The sequence below is a fragment of the Amblyomma maculatum genome, chromosome 7, assembly GCF_055883805.1.
Source record: "Amblyomma maculatum isolate TAMU_Amacu chromosome 7, ASM5588380v1, whole genome shotgun sequence".
Lineage (NCBI taxonomy): Eukaryota > Metazoa > Arthropoda > Arachnida > Ixodida > Ixodidae > Amblyomma > Amblyomma maculatum.
This window is the reverse complement of record NC_139350.1, coordinates 52549646-52570849: the sequence shown is the minus strand read 5'-3', so window position 1 is coordinate 52570849 and position 21204 is coordinate 52549646. Positions and strand designations below refer to the sequence as shown.

The 21204-nt window shown below is 44.8% G+C and overlaps 2 long non-coding RNA genes and 1 pseudogene across 2 annotated transcripts; 2 read left to right on the top strand and 1 right to left on the bottom strand.

Annotated features, from left to right (window-relative positions):
- The first annotated feature begins 3503 nt into the window (after nt 1–3503).
- LOC146183193 (uncharacterized) lies at nt 3504–20750 on the top strand (annotated as a pseudogene).
- On the bottom strand, nt 5204–10462 carry LOC146183195 (uncharacterized). The gene is made up of 3 exons (XR_014708755.1): nt 10370–10462; nt 8058–8186; nt 5204–7950 (listed from the first exon to the last, which is right to left on the bottom strand). It is a non-coding gene; the product is annotated as an uncharacterized LOC146183195 (long non-coding RNA).
- Nucleotides 13414–19793, top strand: LOC146183194 (uncharacterized). Its single transcript, XR_014708756.1, has 3 exons — nt 13414–13545; nt 14910–15035; nt 19615–19793. It is a non-coding gene; the product is annotated as an uncharacterized LOC146183194 (long non-coding RNA).
- Nucleotides 20751–21204: the final 454 nt, after the last annotated feature.

Genomic DNA, 21204 nt, shown 5'->3' with positions numbered 1-21204 from the left:
ACTTTGTTTTTGGTGCATGCTGCAACTAGTCGCAAGGGCAATGACTGGACAAAGATGGAATCACGAACGCAGCACTGTTTATTTATTGTTTTGACACTAGTCTACATGCTTGTCTACAATGATAAGCACAACAGGGCAGGTAGAAATAACATCGATCGAATAGGACGTCGTGGGATGTTTTCTGAGACAAAAAAAAAAATAATAAAAAAAAATACAGGAATTCGATACAAGAACTGTCTAGAGCTAGAGCAGCTGGAAGATAAATACTGTGCAAAAATACCAGGACTTTCACAGCTTGCGCTTCGAGCCTTCAACTTTAGGAGCAAAACTAGAGGCAGGACTGCGTCGGGAGATGTGGAGAGCATTTTTTCTTTGCGCGGGCGGTCTACCTCCCGGCACTCCTAAGTACAGAAGTTTACTTGAAAATATACCTGGGTTCCACGGTTGCATGACTAGCCCAGATGGCGGGCAGTGAGTCGCTTGAGAGCTGTGATGAATAGCTGGCCTTCCCGGTTGAGGTTCTATTTCCCGGTTAGTCCCGGGCTGGCTATCGCACCGGAGCTTCATAATAGATTAGCTGTGCCAAGCTGCCTGCATCAATTGGACACCGAATTCCTGTTTGTACATCCGATAAAGGCAACGAGAATGGCAAAACAATTGCCCTGCGGATACACTAACCGACCTCTTGAAATCCAGGATAAAGAGGCAATTTCGTACAAATTACAGGCTCCCACCGGCCTTTTTATACTGGTATTTCGAGGTGGTTTAACAAAACTTCAACAAAACTTTCGAGGTGATTAAAGTTTACCACTGCTGCTGAATAGTGGTGTCGAAGTCGAGGACAACGATAAAAATGACAGCGAGGTTCCATTCAAGTACTCGATCGGAGACGAGTTTTTCGCATCCCATGTGTTGCGCTACTTGCGCTGTACACCTTACTTCCGGGTGATCCAAAGGCAGTGACTCGTATAAATTTCGGGAAATGCAAGTAAGTACATGGAATGCTGACCACACCAGTTACTTGCAACATACTGCAGGCATGTTCCATCGACAAGGGCGGGCTGACACGCATTGCAGAACTATCTCGATGGAGAGCGCGTTTCCCTCGAGACCGGCCGTGAGCTAGCGTCGCAGAGTCCACAGGTCGGAGACGTAAGAGAACGCGTGGGAATATCACAGCATGCCGCTTGACGAACAGCAGTAGGCGAGGCCGAAGCTCAAGGAGTATTATAACAAGTGGAAAGGAACACGGCCACACACGGCCACTCGGCTACGATATTCAAACTACGATGCGAAGAAACCCGTCCGCCACCAGCGCCACAGCCAAGTCCGGCTTGCGAGCGATCACGGAGCCGGCGACACTAGCGACCAGCTATCGGCCTATCGCTAGAAGCAGCGACGAGAAGCGGCAGACATTTTACAAACAAAACATAAAACAAGTTTCACGCCACATCCGGCAAGTTATTCCTCCTAACTTCTTTCAGCTGGCGCATGCGCAGAAGCGACGGAGCATTCCAATAAAGAAGGTCTGGTCAAAGCGCACGTAGACGTTACAAGCGAGTCGCGACGCTGACGCTGCCTTCAAGTTCCGTTGGCTGATGGTGATGGTGATAACGGCTGTCAAAGGCTGTCCCCTTTAATGGGTCGCCTCCGCCTCGCGACGTGGCGGAGCCATGAAAACAAAAAAGTGAAATATTATCACCTTAATGCATGCCATTCCATGCAACGTTACATCGTTACGTTAACGAACAAACTCAGTTTCAGAGCTGGCCGCCACGAGAACTCGCGGCGCTGCAGTCAACTCTTACCTAAAGCCCCTCAATAAACTAAAAGTAGCGCCAACATGTGAAGTTTGCCGCCCGCCTCCTCTCCTGCGCTCTCCTTCGTCGTTCGACCCTCTCATTGGTCGAGCGCCGTCACGTGCGCGCGCGCGCTTTTTTTTTTTGCTGGGCGTGCAGCTTCCTCCTTTCCAGCGGGGCGGGCGGCGCGCGCGCGGCACATATCGCTGTGTGTTTTGCTGCCACGCGGACTGCTACTAAATCGTTCCCGTTGGCTATTTAATTTTTTTTTTCAAGCATGTTGCGCTCTTTGGCCGGCGGCTGATAGAAGCACGGTGGTGAAGGCGAATTCAACCAACTCAGACATCGCGTACAAATGGTGTTGCGCACTGACAGTTGAAAACGGAACCGTTTCAGCGCAAAATATAAAAAAAACTGCTACCACGCTTCTCAAGTTTCACGGTAGCTTACAATTCAGTTCAACCTGCAAAGAAACCACACAGACTGCAGCTTCCGCAGCCTAGTTAATTTTTTTTTCAAGTATGTTGCGCACTTTTGTCAATGGCTGACGGACTCAAGGAGGTGAAGGCGAGTTAAATCGACGCCAAAATCGTGTACGTATGGTGACACACCATGGCAGCTGAACACGGCACCGTCTCAACGCCAAATATAAAAAAAAAAAATAACTGCTACCTCCCTCCCCAAGTTTACCGGTAGCTCACAAGTCAATCGAAGCTGCAAAGACTCCACACAGACTGCAGCTTCCGCCGCCTATAGTTAATTTGATCTGCAGCTGAAGTTGAAAACACATGGAAGACAGCTGCTGCCACACTTCTCAAGTTTACCGGCAGCTCGCAATCCAGTCAACGCTGCAAAGAAACCGTACACAGACTGTTCCAAAATTGTTCCCCTCCGCCGCCTAGTTACAAATTTTATAAAGCATGCCGCTGAGAGTGGCCAAATGTGACGAACTACGGACACACGGAGATGACGGCGAGTTGAACCAACGCCGAAATCGCGTATATGTGGTGTATGACACTCACAGCTGAAACTATTCTGGCGGGAAATCCCTGTCAACATTCGGTAATTATGTTTCAGCAGTGAGTAATATTTTAACCTGAACACATTGCGACAAAATGCAAGGCTCTGGTGAGACCCGGCGCACGGCCGCCTCGATCGGCGCGCGCGCGGCGCTGATCGAGACGGCTGTGAAGGGCGCCTGCTCCGGAGAGCGCGCGCTAGTCGCGCACCCCGTAGGTGGAGCCACGGTCGAAATGCGAGAGGAGGAGAGGCGCCGCCAGAGGAGGAGAGAGGAGATGGCGCTACTTTTAGTTTATTGAGGGGTTTTACTCTTACCTAAAACCCCTTGATACTTTGAAAGTTACGCCAACGATTGAACTTTGCCGCCGCCGCGCTACCTCCTCGCCTCATCCTCGCCCCCTACCTCCTCGCCTCATCCTCGCCCCCTTGCGCGCCCCTTCGCTGAAGGCCGGCTCTCCGCCCAATTTCCTGAGCGACGATTGGTCTCCCTGCCATTGCCATTGACACGGCCGCTCGATGGAAGCGCAGGTGCGGCCTGCTGCATCGCGCCGCCGTCAATGGGCGAGCGTGTCCTTGGGGAGTTTACAGTTGCGCCCGCTGTTTCTGCTGAGGGCGCCACTGTTCAGGGTCACGTCACCGTCGGGATTGCGGGCTCGGGGCGCGCGGTTTTGTTCGTCTCTGGACGCGTTCGCCTCAGGTCGGCGTAATCAACTCAAGTTTTATTGTGTGCGCGTGTGTGAGCTCGTTTACGTCTAGACGGGACGCGTTTGCGTTGTGTGCTGGGCTCGCTTCGTGCTATTTGCTGTGCGCACGTGCGGTGGTCCGTCTCACGCGTGCGGCGCAATGCCGCGAAACCGCTGTGTGCCGCTCTGCGACACAAACGCGAGAAAAGACCCTACCGTGAGGTATCATGAGTTCCCACGCGACCTCCAGCGTAGGGAAGCGTGGCTCAAGAATATCTCCCGCCAAGGACAAGCGGGAAAAAGTAGCAAGTGGGCGCCTAGCGACAGGTCTCTGGTATGTTCCTTACATTTCACAGAGAATGACAGAGAGCTCTTCGAAATTCAGTCACAGCTACTGGTTAAGCCAGTCAGGTTCCTTACTCGTGCACACGTTGAACCAAACAACCTGGAGAAAATGAAAGTTTGCAGAGCCACTCAAATCTTTTCTCCGGCAGTAATAGCAACGCTACAATTTCTTCAAGAGAACCCGGAATGTCATCCTGAAGCATGCCACTTTAAAGACAGCTCGGCTACAATATATTTCATGCGAATGGTTGCGAAATGGTATGCCCTACATGATATCGGTGCAGTGAAGGCAAGCGGGACGCATGAGAAAGCATTCTTTTTAACAGATGATGAACGACTCTCCTGGCTGGAGCTAGATTTCATCTGTTACTTGGAAGACCTCCAAATGAATGCTGGGCGGTCGAGGCGAATCACAAAAGAGACCTACGAAGCCACACTCCTGACAACACGGTCAACAGTAGTAAACACCAACCCATCTATGAGACGGCTATAAACTGTCTTGCCAAGACAAGCAAGATGCCCGATAGATGTCTCAGTAGACCTCTGAGATGGCTACTAAACGTATATAATATGTCTCGACAAGATATGCAAGACATTGCCAGATGTCTTGATATTTCTTGTAGCGATCTTGTAGCTCAGCTAATGCACCCACTTTTTTAGGCTACAAGACGTCTTGCAAGATATCTCCTAGAAATCTGGAAGACAAATAACTTACTAAACGTAAGTCAGTCTAGCAGATAGCTGTAAGGCATCTTGCCCAAGATAAACAAGTCACCTTATAGACATCTGAAGTGGCACCCAAGACAGCTGATAGACATTTAAAAGATGCTTTGACAAGATATGAAAGATGTTTTTATATGTCTTGGTACTCCTTGTAGCTGCCTTCTAGCTCAGCTAATGCACCAACTTTTTTAAGCTGCAAGACGTCTTGCAAGTCATCATCTGGAGATCATTAAAATAGATTCTGAATGTCTAAAATGAGCTCTAGAATCTCCTGCAATGCTCTAAATTATTTATTCCCTGCTATTTCTCACAAAACTGTCTGAAATGCTTATGTATTTGCAGAGGTTTTCAACACCACTGCCAGACAAAAAATATAGTCTCATCAGATGCTACTACAACTAAAGCTGCATTGCCGTCACACACCCAGAGTGCTCTTTCACACATTCAGTTATGATGCAAGCTAAACTGATGTACAATTGTAAATCATTAATTCTCACGCACTACAACTGTTGTCTAGTAATGAGAATTGTATGTTTTTATTACAAAGCGTGCCACATTTCACTGTTAATAACCATCAGGTGCTCTTTAGAAAGTTTGGTAGTAACTGCACCCAATGCTAGAAAATGAGATGAGTAAACTACAGAACTCTTTAATTTCCTCAACATTATACATTGCAAATAGGCAACTTAAACAATCTCATGCATGTTAAAAGCAAGGAAAGCCACAAGCAACAGTATGCAAATGAAAAAATGTGGTTCTCTGAAGCCTAATAATGTACCAAGGAAGAAAACACCACAAAGAGCCAACTCATGAACACATGACATGTAAAGAATGATGCATTGTCATTCATTCTCACAGACATTAAAACTGCAAACAGTAAGTGAGAACTGTACACATTCTTTGTTACAAAACATGCCACACTGTACGGTGGACAGCCATGGTTGGGTGCTCTTTGGGAGATTCGGCAATAACTACAAAAGGTGCTAGGAAACAAAATGTGTAAATCATATATTTGATTTTTTTTCAACAATGCACTACAAAGTTACAAGCACAGAAACTAGACACTACAAGTGGTATGAAAATGACAAAATAATAATGCAGTTCTCTCCAAGCTTAAAATGATCTGTTTACAAAAGAATGACAACATCCATACTCCAAACAAGAACAGGAAATGACTAAAAATAAACAGGGATAGGTATGCAAAAGTGTACAAAACTGGTTGAGTGGTTGAACGAACTATCTGCATAATGTTTGTACAAAATAAAACAAAGCAACAAATTCGAATGAAAAAGCTTCAGTATACAGAAAAAGGCTCTTTCACAAAGGACCATCATCACGTGTTGCATTTCATACTATATGTGCATGCATGACACCAACTGAATGCTGGTCATACATACATCTTGGAGAAACTGCACAAACACTTCAGCAATAGGCACATCAAATCCATTAAAAAATCTACACTGCAAAAAAAGAAGCCAAGACTGCTTCACTGCTGCTGTTCCTGTTAGCATGACTAGAATGCACTGAAAAAAAAAAATGCAATGGCTGCATGCCTGTCATAGTTACATTCTACTATCATAACTAAAAAGTACTAAGGAAAAGGTAGTAGGTAAGGGTCATACATCACTCTACAAGAAACACTAAAAGGCACCATAAGGAAAAAAAAAGGAAGGAGCAAAAGGTTTGCATCCCTGTCATTGTACATACCAACCACTATATTCCATATCAAAAGCTGTTTGCAGCACTACAAAAGATAAGGGCAGCATGAACCAGCCATGATGGCACCAACTGCCCTTACCTTTTGTAGTGCAGCAAACAGCTTGCGAGGAGTACAGAAGGCACAGCAAAAAAAAAAAAAGAGAGAGAATAAAATTCAGTGTTGCACACGGTGCTGCTCTTCACATTCTTCTGGTATAAAAAGAAGGAAGTTAACTGCTGAGATAGTTGGTTTTCAGAAATAAAAAAGGTATTTAGCATAACACAGACACACACAAGAAAGAAGACACCATGTGTACTTACTACAACTGTTTATTTAGGGGAAAGCAGTCGATGCATAGCTTTCACTGCTGATGTGCATGTGTACAAGGCAACAGGAAAACAGCACCAATCTTATCAAAGCAGGTATGAGAAATATCTGTTCAGCCTCAAAGAAAAGCTGGAGTGTCACTGACACAGCTCAAACCTGTTTAATGTATAGATGGTATCCTCTGCTCCCTGAAAGCTTGCTCAGCTAAGCCATCACATAAGCTACGAAAGCAAACAGGTCGGCTGTCAGAAGAGACATGGCCAGCATTTCGTAAAGTGCACCACCGTCTATAAAATTCTACTGTCATGTAGAAAAAGCTTATTTTGCACAAGCAGGATTCTGCGTCAATGGCCAACTTAGGGAACATGCAAAACACATTAACAATGAAGGCGAGCGACTTCTCTTGCACCGTAGGGTTTGCACCAATTGTGAAAACTGTGGGTAACGGCTCATGAAACACTAGAAGCCCTTCATATAAAAAAGCAGGTTACAGCTGTGTCAGCAGCAAATTGTTTTTTCTTATGAGACTGAAGAAAAATTTCTCATGCATAGTTTGACAAAATGGTGCTGTTTCCATGTTGCCTTGTACCCGTGCGCATCACCTGAGTAGGCTATGTATATCGGCTGCTTTCCGCCGCCGAAGTGCTGATGGTGTCCTCTGTCTTGTGTGCGACTGTGTTACGCTAAATAGCCTGTTATTATGCATGGAGAAAAGGCATTGAAAAAAAAAACAAGGTCTGAATACCACTGCCAACATTCTGGCATGAAAGCATCGTAAAATGAGGGAGCTGGCATGGGTTGTGCATCTGTTATTCTGTACAACCCTAGAGGGCAGAGAAAATTGAAAAAAAAAAAAAAAAAAGAGAACTTCCGGGGCTATCAGATCCACTGCAGTCAGTTACAAATTAAGAATGAAGGGGCGAATATCCTCCAAAGGAGGCTTTTCTGCCAATCAGATCGTTCTCAACACTGGTACCACTCCAGCTCTTGTCCACAGCTAACTAGGCTGGGCAGCTTTTTCTTTATCGGTACTGAACACCAGCTGCACTGCCTCTTTTTGTCACCTACTGCTATGAAAGGGTGAATTCCTTTGTGGCTCAATTGATTGGGAGGCTCCTCTCTGTCAATTGTTGGAGGCCTACCTTTGCAAAATTACAAAGCTTCAAACTTGAGTTGTAAATGAGCACAGAAGGTGCCTTGATCCCAGCTGCTTGCTATTGTGGCACTGTTCATGGTGGCTGTGCAGCGCCTTTAGATGTGGACTTGGTCTTTGTCACAAGGCAAACACCAACCACTCTTTTGTGACGTCAGCAAAACTAAGTTTCATTGGTGTTGAAGGCTTTCCATGTCACACCTGCCAGGATTAAAATCAAAAGCACGATTTAGATATATGAGCTCCCAAACAGAAGGAAAAAGTCCCACTGTTGGCAACTCTAAGTTTTTGGCACAGTCAAACCATACCTGTGTATTCAGTCAGTAGCCCGCGACTGCCCAGTGAGATGTCAGTCCTGTGGCCCTCATTGCTAAGTTGTGTTTGCAGCACAGACAGGAAAAGGATAGTTGCTAGGCAGCCGTGGAGGTGGTGGCAACCTGCAAGGTGTTCCAATGCTTTAAAGATTTCTTGTGAAGTTTAATAAAGCAAATCACTGACTACAAAACATAGGATAAGAATTTAACCTTAAAATATGTCACATAAGGTTGAGAGTACTGAGTACACAATAGAAATATGTTTAACCAAGACACGCACTAGCAGCACAAAATAGTGCTGAGTATAATATATGTATATTAATAACTCCTTGATGACTCGAAGGCTAAAACATTTTCTTGTCTTCACCAACAGACACACCTGAAGAGAACCACCATTTTCCTGATTTATACATTTCTTTTTTTTTTTATTGAGAGTCACTTTCTATGCTGGGTAAGGTTCCTGCCTCTGAGTTTGCTAAGTGTTTCATTCGACATATGTAGAGAAGAAATAAATCTATGTATCATGTATCTATGTATGGATGCATTACCTATGTATGTATCTATGCATGTATATATGTAGGTACCTATGTATGTATCCATCACCAGTTTTTCCTAGAACAAATGAAAGCAATATTTTAAACAGTGAGCATGCACACAGAGCAAAAAAAAAAAAAAAAGAATGCATAGCTCACTTGCTTGAGCTGTTGGGTAAGTGTTTTGTTTACATGAAAATTCGCACAGACACAAAACAACAAGAGCACCAAACACAGACACAACAGTACAATGTGAAAAAGAGCATTAAATTCTAAATTCTAAAGTTAATTCTAAGTTAATTAATTCTAAAGTTAAAGCTCAGCTACTTTGGTCATCTGATGAGAAGAGAGCAGTCGCTGGAGAAAGATTTGATGCTGGAAAAGGTTGAGGGTTGCCGGAGAAGGGGTAGGCAGCGAACGCGATGGTTAGATGGCATCCTCGAGGCACTGCAGAGGAAGTTATGTGATGTTAGGAAGATAGTGAGAGACCGGAAAGCGTGGCGTGACATGGTCCATAGGGTCACGAAGAGTCGGACACGACTGAACGACTGAACTGAACTGAACTGAAATTAAATGAAGGTATTTCACCTTTGATGCCAAACACCTTCACTTCGGGAGGAGTCCATATGCTATCAAAAGGCTTGCGTGGAGTCACAGCTTTGTTGTTGAGGACAGCCAGAAGGCATACACTGAACCCATTTATAACATGGCTACATTCTATACGCCTTAAAAGTAAGTTATGATTCAGTACTCTCTTTTCTTTTCCCAGTTCTGGATAGGAAGAGTCTATTGGCCCTGAAGCACGAAAACAAATGAAATTGATATGTTTTTGTGTATTATAATAGGCTTTTCGTTATATGAGGTCCGTCCGAAAGATTTGCTTTCGATTTCTTTCTGTACCAATTCAACTGAAGCTTAATTTCTTAAAACATTTCCGCCAATAAAAAAAAAAAAATACCTGAGGACCAAAGCAAATAGAGCACCAGCACATCACACAGCATGCAGTTCAGGAACTTAAAAAGAACTAAATTGTGCTTTCTGACTATATGAAAATGTAAAATCACTTAATCACGGCAATGTAATGGCTGACTGTAAACATTTTATGAACTATTAAAATTAAATCACTGCAGAATGTTTGTACGCCGTTCCTATCTCGCTATGTGGTGCCTGTGAACAGGCCGAGAGTATTTTGCTAGCAGTTGGGAGAGTCGCTGTGGCCAGAATGCACCTTACCCTCCCCTCTAAGGCGGCTTATTGAGATCGTTCTCTTTCTTTTTCGCAACCGCGGCATAACTTAGCGCGTATAGAGCTCTGCAGGCTGACAAACAATGCACGGCTTCCACTCGACGGTGCGTATTTTCTGTATCTTGCTGCAGAGTGAAGGCCACACTAAGCATGCAGACTTTCGTGCTCAGTTGTGTTTCCTGGGAAAGTGTTAGAACCAGCGGCAATCAACGAAAGACGTCGGATCGCCAAGCTCATTTTGAAGAATTACATCGCGAGGTTCCGCCGCCAATGGCAGTTCACGAAACGCGGCGAGTGGAATTACAAGCGAAAAACCTTCCTGAATGCACAAAACTGTAGATGCGCCATAAAACACCGCCTTTCGTACTGACTAAACGGTCCGCGCGCGCTATCTTGCTCGCCCATACAGCCTGCGCCGGCGGATGCAAACAACGGTCCTTGCAGCAATTTTTATCGGAAAAAGAAAATACTCAGTCACTTTACTGCTCCATTAAGTGACTCACTTAGAAGAAACAATTTCTTACTCACCCGGCGAAGCTTGCCTTGCAGCCAGAAGTAGCAGCCGCTGTGCGGGATACATTTTCAACGCAGTCACAAACCAACGGCCTAACGTGCAGACACGACTAGACACGCAGAAAATTTGAAATGGCCAGCCGCCGAGCAGCGCATTGATACAATAACTTTAAAAACAATAGAAATCTGAAATATATTTCATAAAACAAGCTATACAAGTAAAATGTAACTGTTGCTTATGACGTATTTGTTTCAAAACGGTAAATACAACCTGCGTCTTGCGTAATTATTTTGGCGCACTATTTTCTATCTCGCTGTAAAGAGGAGGGGTGCGAAAAGGCCACGGCGCGCGAAGTTTGGGAATGGCGGATCGTGCATAGCTGGCGTTCCTTATTAACATCGGCGCAGCAAATCTTTCCTCTGTGCGAACTGCTGGCTTTTATCACACACGTATACATCGCTAGCTTGCTTTGTCGTTGTGAACACTCGGAGTTTGGAGTCTTCCGGCGGACTGGACTGCGCCCAGCGAGGTCGAACACAGTACGCGTGTGGCTATCGGCTGCAGAAATGAAGGTGTCAGCGGCTTTTGTACATTATGTTCAGATACCCATCGCCTAAACAGCATTTCTTGGTGCCATATTGGTCCTGCATGCTGGAAACAGCCCAAATTGCATGCTTAATCCAAAAGCGCAGGCACTTTGGATACAGTATTTTGCAAGCTGAAAAATTGCTAGAACAAACCTTCGACAATTTATACATAGAATATGCAGAACAGTGTCGTCCAGTTAAATTGTGTACATATTGCACTATAGGCGCATATGTGACCCTGAAACGTCTTGTTAGGAAGTATGGTAGACTTCTGAAGCAGAACTCTAGAAGACATCTGGCGTAAGCCGGCTAATAACTGTCTTGCGTAGCTGAAGACATAAAAATTCTTCACTAGACAGATTCCAGACATCTTGCCGATGATGTCTTCTAGACTAGCACCAAGCGACGTCTTGTAGATGTCTTTGATAGCTCAAGATATATGTGACCAATATAGACATATCAAGACAGCTACAAGATATTCTGTGCTCAGTGGGGATTGAATATCTTCTTGACCACCTAAAGTAGGTTCTTTTTTTCTCGGCTCAGTTTTACGTTGTTTGCAACAGGTTACTCAAATGAATTTCATAATTGCAGCTTCCACTATGTCTTAACACGCGGGCTAAACAGTGACCCTGTGGAATCGCTGTTTAGCTGTCTTCGGCAGTTCAACGGCGGCAACGACCGGGTGGATGCCAGAACTGCACTTTTGACAGCGGAGAAACTGCTAAAGGTACTGCTTAAAAATATTCCAAAGTGTGCTCATCAAGGTCACGTTAACATGGTGATCACTTGGGCCAGTTCTTGTGTCCCCGTGTCTTTCGCTGGTACAATATGCAAGGTCACATTCCTCTTTTTTTTTCTTTTTTTTTCAGGTTGGCATCCTTCAAGCAGCGAGAAGTGGCAATGCACCCACTTCTTCTGAAATGAAAGCAGCGCTGAGGGCAACAAGTCCAGATGCTGAAACATATGCCCTGCCAACTGCCATTGAATTTGCTACCAGGGAGCTGACCAGTGAACTCGGATTTTTAACGCTGTGTTCTGAAGCAGAGGAACACTTTGAGGTGGCACCAGTAGCGTTCCTCGCTGGTTATGTTGCGAGAACATGTCAGGAAAAGGTATGAACTGTTTTTTTTTACATAAACATACACATTGTTATAAAATTTCCTCTTGTCTGAACGGCCTTGGAAGCAAAGAAACCTGTGCATGCAATATTTGTTTATACTCTTGAGATTGTCTGAGTAGGAGCCAATGCGATAGCGTTAAAAGCCCCATTCCGCAGAAACAATGGTGACCGCCTTGTCATCAAAACGCCGTGAGAATGTCTGTGGCAGGAGGTTTTTTACAGGTGATGTGGCCGGACCCTGATTGTTCGGCGGGATGTGTGGTGCAACGAGACCACATGACATGATAAAGTTGGCAGGAGCTGCGAACTCTGCAGCTTCATTAAGATGAGAGGGTGAGATGGGAATGGAAACCGGGATCCTTGGATCATGAGTCAGGCACGCTACACCGAGACTACACAGGGACGTTCGTATGAGTTGGTTAAAGCGGGGCTTTATATCTGTGTCGGGTGGTATATTTCACATAATGTGGTTGCCTCCGACTGTATAGCTAAAGAGTATGTATGAGAGGGATAGAGGCGGTAATTAAGGGATGTGTTTAATAAGCGGGTAGCAAGTGCATGTATGCTAACGAGGATCCGTAAGGGGAGAAAGCTCCAAATTTGTCTACCACTATACCAAGTTGTTGGTTTATGTGATATTTTCTGATGGTTTTCAGGTGACGTGCGAGTCGTGCAAGACCCTGTTGCAGAAACCAGAGCCAACAGACCCTGTTTACGGACTAATGAAAAACATGGACAACGGAGGCTTGGTATACCCCAAAATGGAAGCAATCAAGCTTTGTCAGCTTACGTGCGTCTTCATTAACAGGATAATGAAGTCTCAAGAGGTCCGGCGAAGCAGCAAGCTGTGCACCCAGACGGCCACTGACGTCCGACGGACAGCCGAACTCGGCCGCAACTCGGCGGCCGATTTCGGACGTCCGCCGGAATTCCGGCGTACGTACGAAAGCGGATGGTCGAATCCGTTCGCCCAGCGGACAGCCGCCGTACGTCCGCCACTGGATTTGGTTTTACACAGCTATGATATAGTTTGTAGTCGTCGTGCTCGTCTGAACTGCGTATAAATCAGTAATGCCGTCAAGTCTGCATTATATGATGCCAGAGCGAATCGATGCGATAGAAAGCGTTTCCATTAAACAGTTTTTTTTTATTTTCCGCATGTTTCATCGTTGAATTCTTCCATCAAAAATTTTTGATTAAAAGTTAAATGACCATTAAACATTTTTCTATCATGATGCTTCGGTGAAATTTTAATCAGTGGCTGAACAGACGCAGAAGCAGCAAGCTCAAAAAGAACGAAACCGAACCTATCCTAAAAAAAATCTGAAATGAGCCAGTCCAATCCACCTGATGGCTTCACGTTTCCGTGTTCTGCATTTTCTGCGCAGTTACAAATACCTACGGCTGTAATGCACTGCTAGCATTGTTTTTGCTGTGGCTTGGTGCGGCTGGCACACTTTGTTCACCCGCCGATTCCAAAGTAAGTATTTCACCGAACTTTTGTTTCTTTAGTGGAACTTTTCGATGCACCGATAGTGGTGAGCTTTTGGGCAGCCGAACGGTCGAGTATTTTAGGCGAGACTGAAAGGATGGCTCCGCGCCGACTAACTAAAGTGCAGCCTCAAGTCTGAGGGCCATCTTTCTCGGCATTACTGGACGCTGCGCCAGTAAGCCGCGCTACTTCTCTGTCTCTGATAAAGGAGTGCCCGCCCAAGCTTTAAAGGAGTTAATTTGTTAACCATGCGCAACGTGCTGAGTTGTAAAAACTATACGAGAAAACTTTTGCACTCCTCGAGCCCATCGTGCGACATGCCTACACTTGTGAAAACGTCGCGAGTTTTTTTTTTTTTTTTTCTCCTTTTTTTTTTTTTTTTTAATGGACAGCCGCTGATCTTTCTCTCTCGAGCTTTACGGCAACTACAGTTTCTAGAAGGAACGGCTGTAGCTACTAAATAACTAAAGGTTTAGTACTCTCCTTCAGCTTTGACAAACCAGGACAACACCTTGCGTATGTTGGTTATGCATGTGGGATCGAACCGCGCAAAACAACCGGACAAGGAGATGAGAGAAAAAAAAAAAGTCAGCACTTGTCTTTTTCTTGACCCGTTGTTCTGCGCGGTTCTGGCAGGAATTTGACATACCGCCGCCGCGATACAGTTGGGCTGTGAGCTCTGGTGCCTGCAACGCCTTCTCTTATGCAAAACAGGCATACTGGGAGGCCATGCAAGCCGCGGGCTCAAAAAAAAAAAAAAAAACGAGTTGAGCAAAAGTGAGATGAAAACAAAATTGTTGTTGCTTTGACCTTACAGATATTCAAAGGCTCCTCAGAACTTCATTGCATTATTGACAGCGAGATAATGCCAAAGCTACACTAGAGCCATGCAGCACCTTATAGTGCATGATACTGAGCTTATGTCTCGCACTGAAAGCTCTTACCATGTTCTTAGATTATCATATTAAAGTAGCTTTAAACCCATGCTTGTTAATACAGTGATAGCCATAAATTGAATCTAGGGCATCATGCTCACATACAAGGCTTCTGATAACTGCTGGTCACATGATGTGGGCTATAGCAGAAACCTGTACCTGGTCATCTTACAAGCATTTGTGCAATTGATGCTTTTAATGTGTTGTAAAAGTTTTTGTGTTCTGTTTCTGTATGGGAATGCTTTCCTTATTGAAGGCTAACATTTGGCTTGCTACAGCAAAGCCTCTACCTAGTCATCCTAAAAACAGCACCGCAGTTGGTGCTTTTAGTATGTTGTAAAAGTATTTGTGTTCTGCTTCTGTATGGCAATGCTTTTCTCGTTGAAGACTAGCATGAGGCTTTCAAAAATTTTTCAGATGCCATTTGCTGTAGCCGATTTCGTAAGCCAACAGGAAGCAGCACTTTGAACATGGAAAACTGTCATCCACGGGGGAAAAACAGCAACATCCCTTTGCATTCTCATTTCTTTGGTATGGCTAAAAGTGAGTATTGTATCATTATCTATATTATTAATATTGAATCATGATTGTCAGTGTTGAAGTTGTTTGAGCGTGATGATTTTAAACACACAGGACATCCCTTCGACATTAAGGTTTTAGCTTGTTTACATGTAGGATGTAGAACTGGTTTCAACAAACTTTATGCAGCAAATTCTTTTTACTTTGTCCACCATGTTACTTTTTGTCATTGTCCGTTGAAGTAAATAACCAGTATTTTACGTTTACACAGTCGTCCACTCTTAGCTTGAATGGGAATGTGTGGCATGCAGTTTGCAAAATAGCAATGCATCCGTCACAGCCATGCATCAAGGCTAAGTGGCTTGTGCGTAGAGGGACTAGCCGCTCCAGCTTCACGTCATCTGCCTCTTTGCTCCGGTGTGCAGACGTGCATTGAGGCAAAGTGGTTTATGTGTAGAGAAACCAGGAGCTTCTTTGTCACATCTGGCTGTTTGTTACGGTGTGCAGATGCACATCGAGGCAAAATGGCTGATGTGTAGAGGGACCAGGAGCTGCTGCTTAACGTTCTTCGCCTCTTTACTACAGTGCACAGCCGTGCATTGATGCTAAGTGGCTTGTGCATGGAGGGCCCAGGAGCTGCAGCTTCACGTCTGCCTCTTCGCTCAGGTACGCAGGTGCGTATTGAGGCAAAATGGCTTATGCATAGAGGGACCAGGAGCTGCTGTGTGGCGTAGTCTGTATATTTGCTATGGTGCGTATTGAAGTAAAGGTACCATGTGTAAAGGTACCATGAGCTGCTGCGTCATGTCGTCTGCCTCTTTACTATGGTGCGCAGGCATGCATCAAGGCAAAGTGGCTTATGCATAGAAGGACCAGGAACTGTTGCTTCACATCTGCTATGATGCGCAGCTGCGTATTGTGGGTGGTGGTGGAAAACATTGCCATCAGATACAAATACAGGAGGTTACTCACTAGCTGACCCTGAGGGGGCCTGTCCTGACAAAAACAAGGGGTCCCTAGTTTGGGACCCCAGTGGTGGTAGAGGGACTAGAGGCTGGTACTTCATGCTGTCTGCCTCTTCGCTACGGTGTGCAGCTGTGATGGATGCAGTGGCATCTCAAAAAGTGCATGCCACGCACTCGCATGTTCAGCCTGAGTGGACGACTGTGTACCTGCTATAGCTTTGTTATTCATAGAATAAACCTAGGCCAAGTTGGATAAATTATAGCTCACCTCATATGTGGTCAGCAAAGAAAAGCCACTCCAGAAAATCTGATGCATTTACTGTCATAGGATTCTTATTCATATACATGCTACTGACAAGTCAGATTCTTCACCCTCAGAAATGCCAGAAAAATAACCAAGGGTGCGTCTGCAATAGTCTAGCTTGCTCTTTCTCTGCAGACTTGAGTCAGATGTGTGTTCCATTGCTGTGGGTGGGACAGGTGTGAATCTTTGATTTTAAGCTTGCAACAAGTATGTTATTGTAGTTTAAAGGCAAAACGGTACTAATAATCGCAGCCCCCCGTGGCCTTTATCCCCCTTTTAATAGTGTTGCTAGACACTGAATTATTAGTTTACTCTGCACTGTTTCTGTCTAGTTAATGTGCGGAGATGTACATATATTTATATGACTTGGAGTTGTCGACTTTGCACTTAGAAACATTGTAGCGTTATCTGGTGTGTTGCTTTCATTTCTTTAATGATTTCTGTAAGGGATCGGTGGGTATGCAAGGCACCATTATTAGTCTGCTCTTTTTGGGTCACCTGTTCAATGCCCAGCTGCGGCCGTCTCCCACTTGCCCTCGGACAGGAGGCGGAGAGACGCGCACAGAGAGGCAGCTACAGCAGCTACAGTGCTTAACGGAAACGTAGGCAGAGAGGGAAAGAAGTCCCCTCTTCCGAGGACTTTGCTGTCGCACTCGAAGACGCGGGGACAGGCAGTTTGTTCTCGTTGCTGTGTCATGTAGGGGGCTCATTTTTATTTAAGGAGCTTTACGAGCAGTATACAACTAAGGGGTCCTTAGTACTAAACGTACTAAGGGGTCCTTAGTACGCTGACTGGACCCATGACCCGGAGGCAGCACAGCTTTGAAACGAGCACCTCTTTTGGAAGAACTGCTTATCGTTCAAAGAAAAAACACTGTCAGGTTGAAGGGTGTAAGGCCCGCTTCCTTGTTGGGGAGCCCATAAAAGTGACAATTATTCAGTGCAGGCGCGCTGAGTGGGGTCTCGTTGAGGATTCCAACCCTGGATGTCAACAATGGTGGGAGATGGCGGCGTTGAGAAAGGGCAAGTGTGTAACAGTGACAGTATGATGCGGAGCGGGAGGATGTGGGTTGGCTCTTCTGATGTGGTCCGCAATGGTGCTGACTCGGACGCCAATAATTGCAATAATTGCCCTGTAAAAGGAGCCACCAAGGATGCAAGCTTTGGGCAATGGTTGCGCACGTGGGACACCGTTTTGATGGGTTCTAATTTTTTTTTTTTTTTCTTAGGGGAGAGAGTTTGGCATGTGACCTAGTGAGCCAATCATTTCGAGGTCCATTCTCTAAATTCTGTTTGTTGTGAAACGAATTTGTTGTCCCTTTTGCATTGCTTGTATTAGGGAGAGGGTGAAGAACTTATGAAAGTGGAAAGACATGCCAAAATGTTTGTTAGCCAGTCATGTTTGAGTTCGTTGTCATTGGGGATGAGAAATGTGGGCGGAGTCCCGAAGTTAATGAAACGGCCCCGCGGCCTGGAGAACTCGTTCTGAGCTAAATTTTGATCTCTTTCCTCTTCGGCATAGATCATGGTCATTGTTTCACCTGTTGTAAATACGTACATTCATGTATAAAATTTTCAGTTCATCTTCCTCTCCGTGTGCAAGTTGTTGTGGCCAGATGCAGTAAATTCACTATTTTCATTTCTATATAACGTGCCTTTCTGAAGATGGTGAGCTCTTTTGTCTAGTCCTGTAAGAAAGCAGCAAAGCGCTCCCAAATCTTCCACAAAACTGTGTGATATCTTTAATACTAACTGCGGCTTGGTGTCACTCAAAACATGTAGTTGAGGTAGATTTCTTCCCCCCCCCCTCTTTTTGTTCGTTCAAATGAGGACCAGCGGACACTAACTCTTGCTTTTGTAATGCCCTAGGCCCCGCCTTAAGGCAGTACTCCAATGTCAATACCATTTTTATAGCTATGGCTGTCCAACAGCACTAATGTCTTTTATACACTTCTTTTACTAATCTCTTACCCAAGTGGTGGCTTATACTGCGGGGGTGAAAGTCTCTGGACAGTATGTGTAGATTTTGTACTAGAATCGCGATGTAAACGAATTGTGACCTTATTTCTCTTGCACACATGAAAGAACTAACGTTCAACTTTCACATCGACAAGTATGGTCCGAGTTTCCTGGTTGATGTGAAAGTTATGTGCTTTGATTGCAGTTTGTGTAGTCCACACACTTGTCCCCGATATTACATAGGGGCAAATTAGGCGCCTTTACAGGGGCAGTTTCTTTGGCGCCCACTACCTTCCCCATAAATAAGCTACAGTGTTTCTTGTGAACAGCTGGCTGCATTTATAAATACCATTTTTTTTTGTAATTTGTTGTGCGTAGTTGAGAAATCCATGACATACATGCACAGCTGGTTGCCAGAATTATGCAACCATATTTCAGTAACTAAAATCCATGCTGCATGCTGCCGGTAATACATCAGGAGTTTGTGGTTGTCAGCTTTTTGTGTTTTGTGTGACTATAAGCCTTGCTATTGTAATGTCACATATAGCGCTGTGGGTAAACAAATAACTTTACTTTTAACTCTTGTAGAAGCATGAACACTGCGCAATCACTGCGGCGGGCTATGCTTCCACATTGGGCTTTAGCCACATGTCAAATGTCTATCTTTATTCTGCTGCAGCAGCTTGCATGTTATCAGATAAGTTACTTCGTCGCAGCTGCTCTAAGGAGACGCTTTCTAGACGCTTGTAGCCTAGATGTTGATGTCGATATACCCCCGACACGCCCAGGGAATGTCTTCGGTAGAGGGCACATGGAAACCAGCGAAATGTGCAGTTTACAGAACAAAAAGGTAACAATTTTAAATGATGTTATTATTGATCACTTCTTTTCAGAGCAGGAACAATGACTTTAGAAATCTGCCTGTTAAACCGCTCAAAATGCAGGTTTCTGCTGCCAATGCATACCTGTGTAATACTGCAATGCTCTGGCTGTGCTTTATGTTCATATACAGCATCCTTTATGCTTAGTTTCTCTGCATGTGCACTCCATGTCTTGGGCATTGCTGAGGGCGCATAGCAGCAAGCATAACATGCCATGTTTGGTCAGAGTGGCATGTTCAAAAAGACGACATAAAAACATTAAAATACTGAATGCCAGGTTCTGGTCAAACTACGTTTGTATCTTTTGTTATTCTGTATGGGTTTTGCTGCAGTTATATGACCTTTCTATATAGTATGTGACAGTTCTGAATGGAGATGCATGCGTACAGTGCCACCTGGAAAAAGCAATTGAGAGAAACTGGCAGTTGCCCTTGGAGATGTGTAATCAAAGTTCAGCACAGATAACTTGAATTTCATTTTCCCTTCTATTGCAGGAGGAGCCCAGCCTGCTCTTTCCATCTTAGGCCTGAAAGACCAGCAACAGCTGATCGAGCAAATGCACAGGATAGTAACTGCTCCTGGAATCCCGGCCTGCGGAGGCCGCCCACAGAGAACTCGATCATCTCCTCGCTAATTCCGAAATATTAGGTTTCAATAAATACCTTTTCCTCCACCACCTCCCCAAGGGAAGGGCTGTCACGGGCAAGGATAATTAAAAAAAAATTATTCAAGCAGATTCTTAATACTCCAGTTGGCCTGCATTTTACCATGCCATTCCTTAACATCGATATTTTTTTAGTGTAGACTATTTATGCATTCAGTTTTTGCAATAAAGCAAAAAAAAAAAATGCTTTTTTTACAACCTCGCATGCTGGTATGCCTATGCACTTAGCATGTTTTCAGGAATGGCGCATTTGTGTAAAGCTCAGCTAGCATATGTGCCTCTTTGATGGAAGTTTTAATTGCACACTACTGTTCAGTGCTTTGTGTGTGAAAGTAAAGCAGACAACAGGAAACTTGAACCTGTTGCATATTCTATTGTCTGCTTTACTCTCACGACAAAGGCATTGAGCACTAGTATGTGACTGAAATTTCCATGGCACATGCTTGCTGAGCTTTACACGAATGTTATTGGCAAGTTTTTACACCAATAGCGGGCCCTGCAAGCATGTTCCGGGAAACGTCCGAATGTCCGCCTCCGGCTGCCCGTCGGACGTCCGTGGGACGCGATCCGGATCCACGAACGATAGTCCGACGGACGTCCGCTGTACGTATATCGAACATAACCGGACTTCCGTCGGATGTCCGAAGGTCCGAAAAAGGACGTCCGTTGGTCGACCGTCGGACGTCTATGGCCGTCTGGATGTGAACTGTTCATTTCAGTATTGCTTCCGCACTTTACACAGTACCCGCAGCTAATCTGCGAAAAAAACAACCGTGCCCACACTGAGGAGCTTTGCAAGATATTCCTAAGTTGCTGCGCCCACTGATAGCGAACTGGGCCGGGAATCTCAACGCAACAGTGGAGCGACTTTTAAGGTTATGCCATAAACCTCTCTCCAGGAAGGTTCTCCGTTTGTGAACGTCTTCTTCCTCTTTTTGTGTAACTGTGCAATAAATGTATCTAGTCTTGCTGAAGCAGTTTGTGGTTTCCTCGGCTCCAGTTGCGCTTAGAAAAATTCACAACTTCACTATACTAAATGTATTTGTTTTTCTAAATTACAACAGTTTACAACCTTGATGTTCCACGGAAATGTGCTGAATATCAGCGAAGCATTAAGCAATTTTTCTGATCGCGGGTAAGCTAGTTTTAAACTGGAAGACTTGATGCGCAATCTTGAGACTAGAAATTGTTTAATGCTATAGCTCTGTAAGTTGCACAGTAGAGTACAGTCGCCCAGTCACAGTAGGATCACATTTTGTTATTGGATTGCGCTGGCAGCATAGAAGAGGTTGACATCAATCTTTTGTATACGCATTTTATGCAAGAATGAGTAAACGGTGTGAAAATGACACGCAAGGAATTCGCGACATTGTGATGTAAAGGATAATGCATTGTGCTACCTTGGCCGCTGTACAGCTTC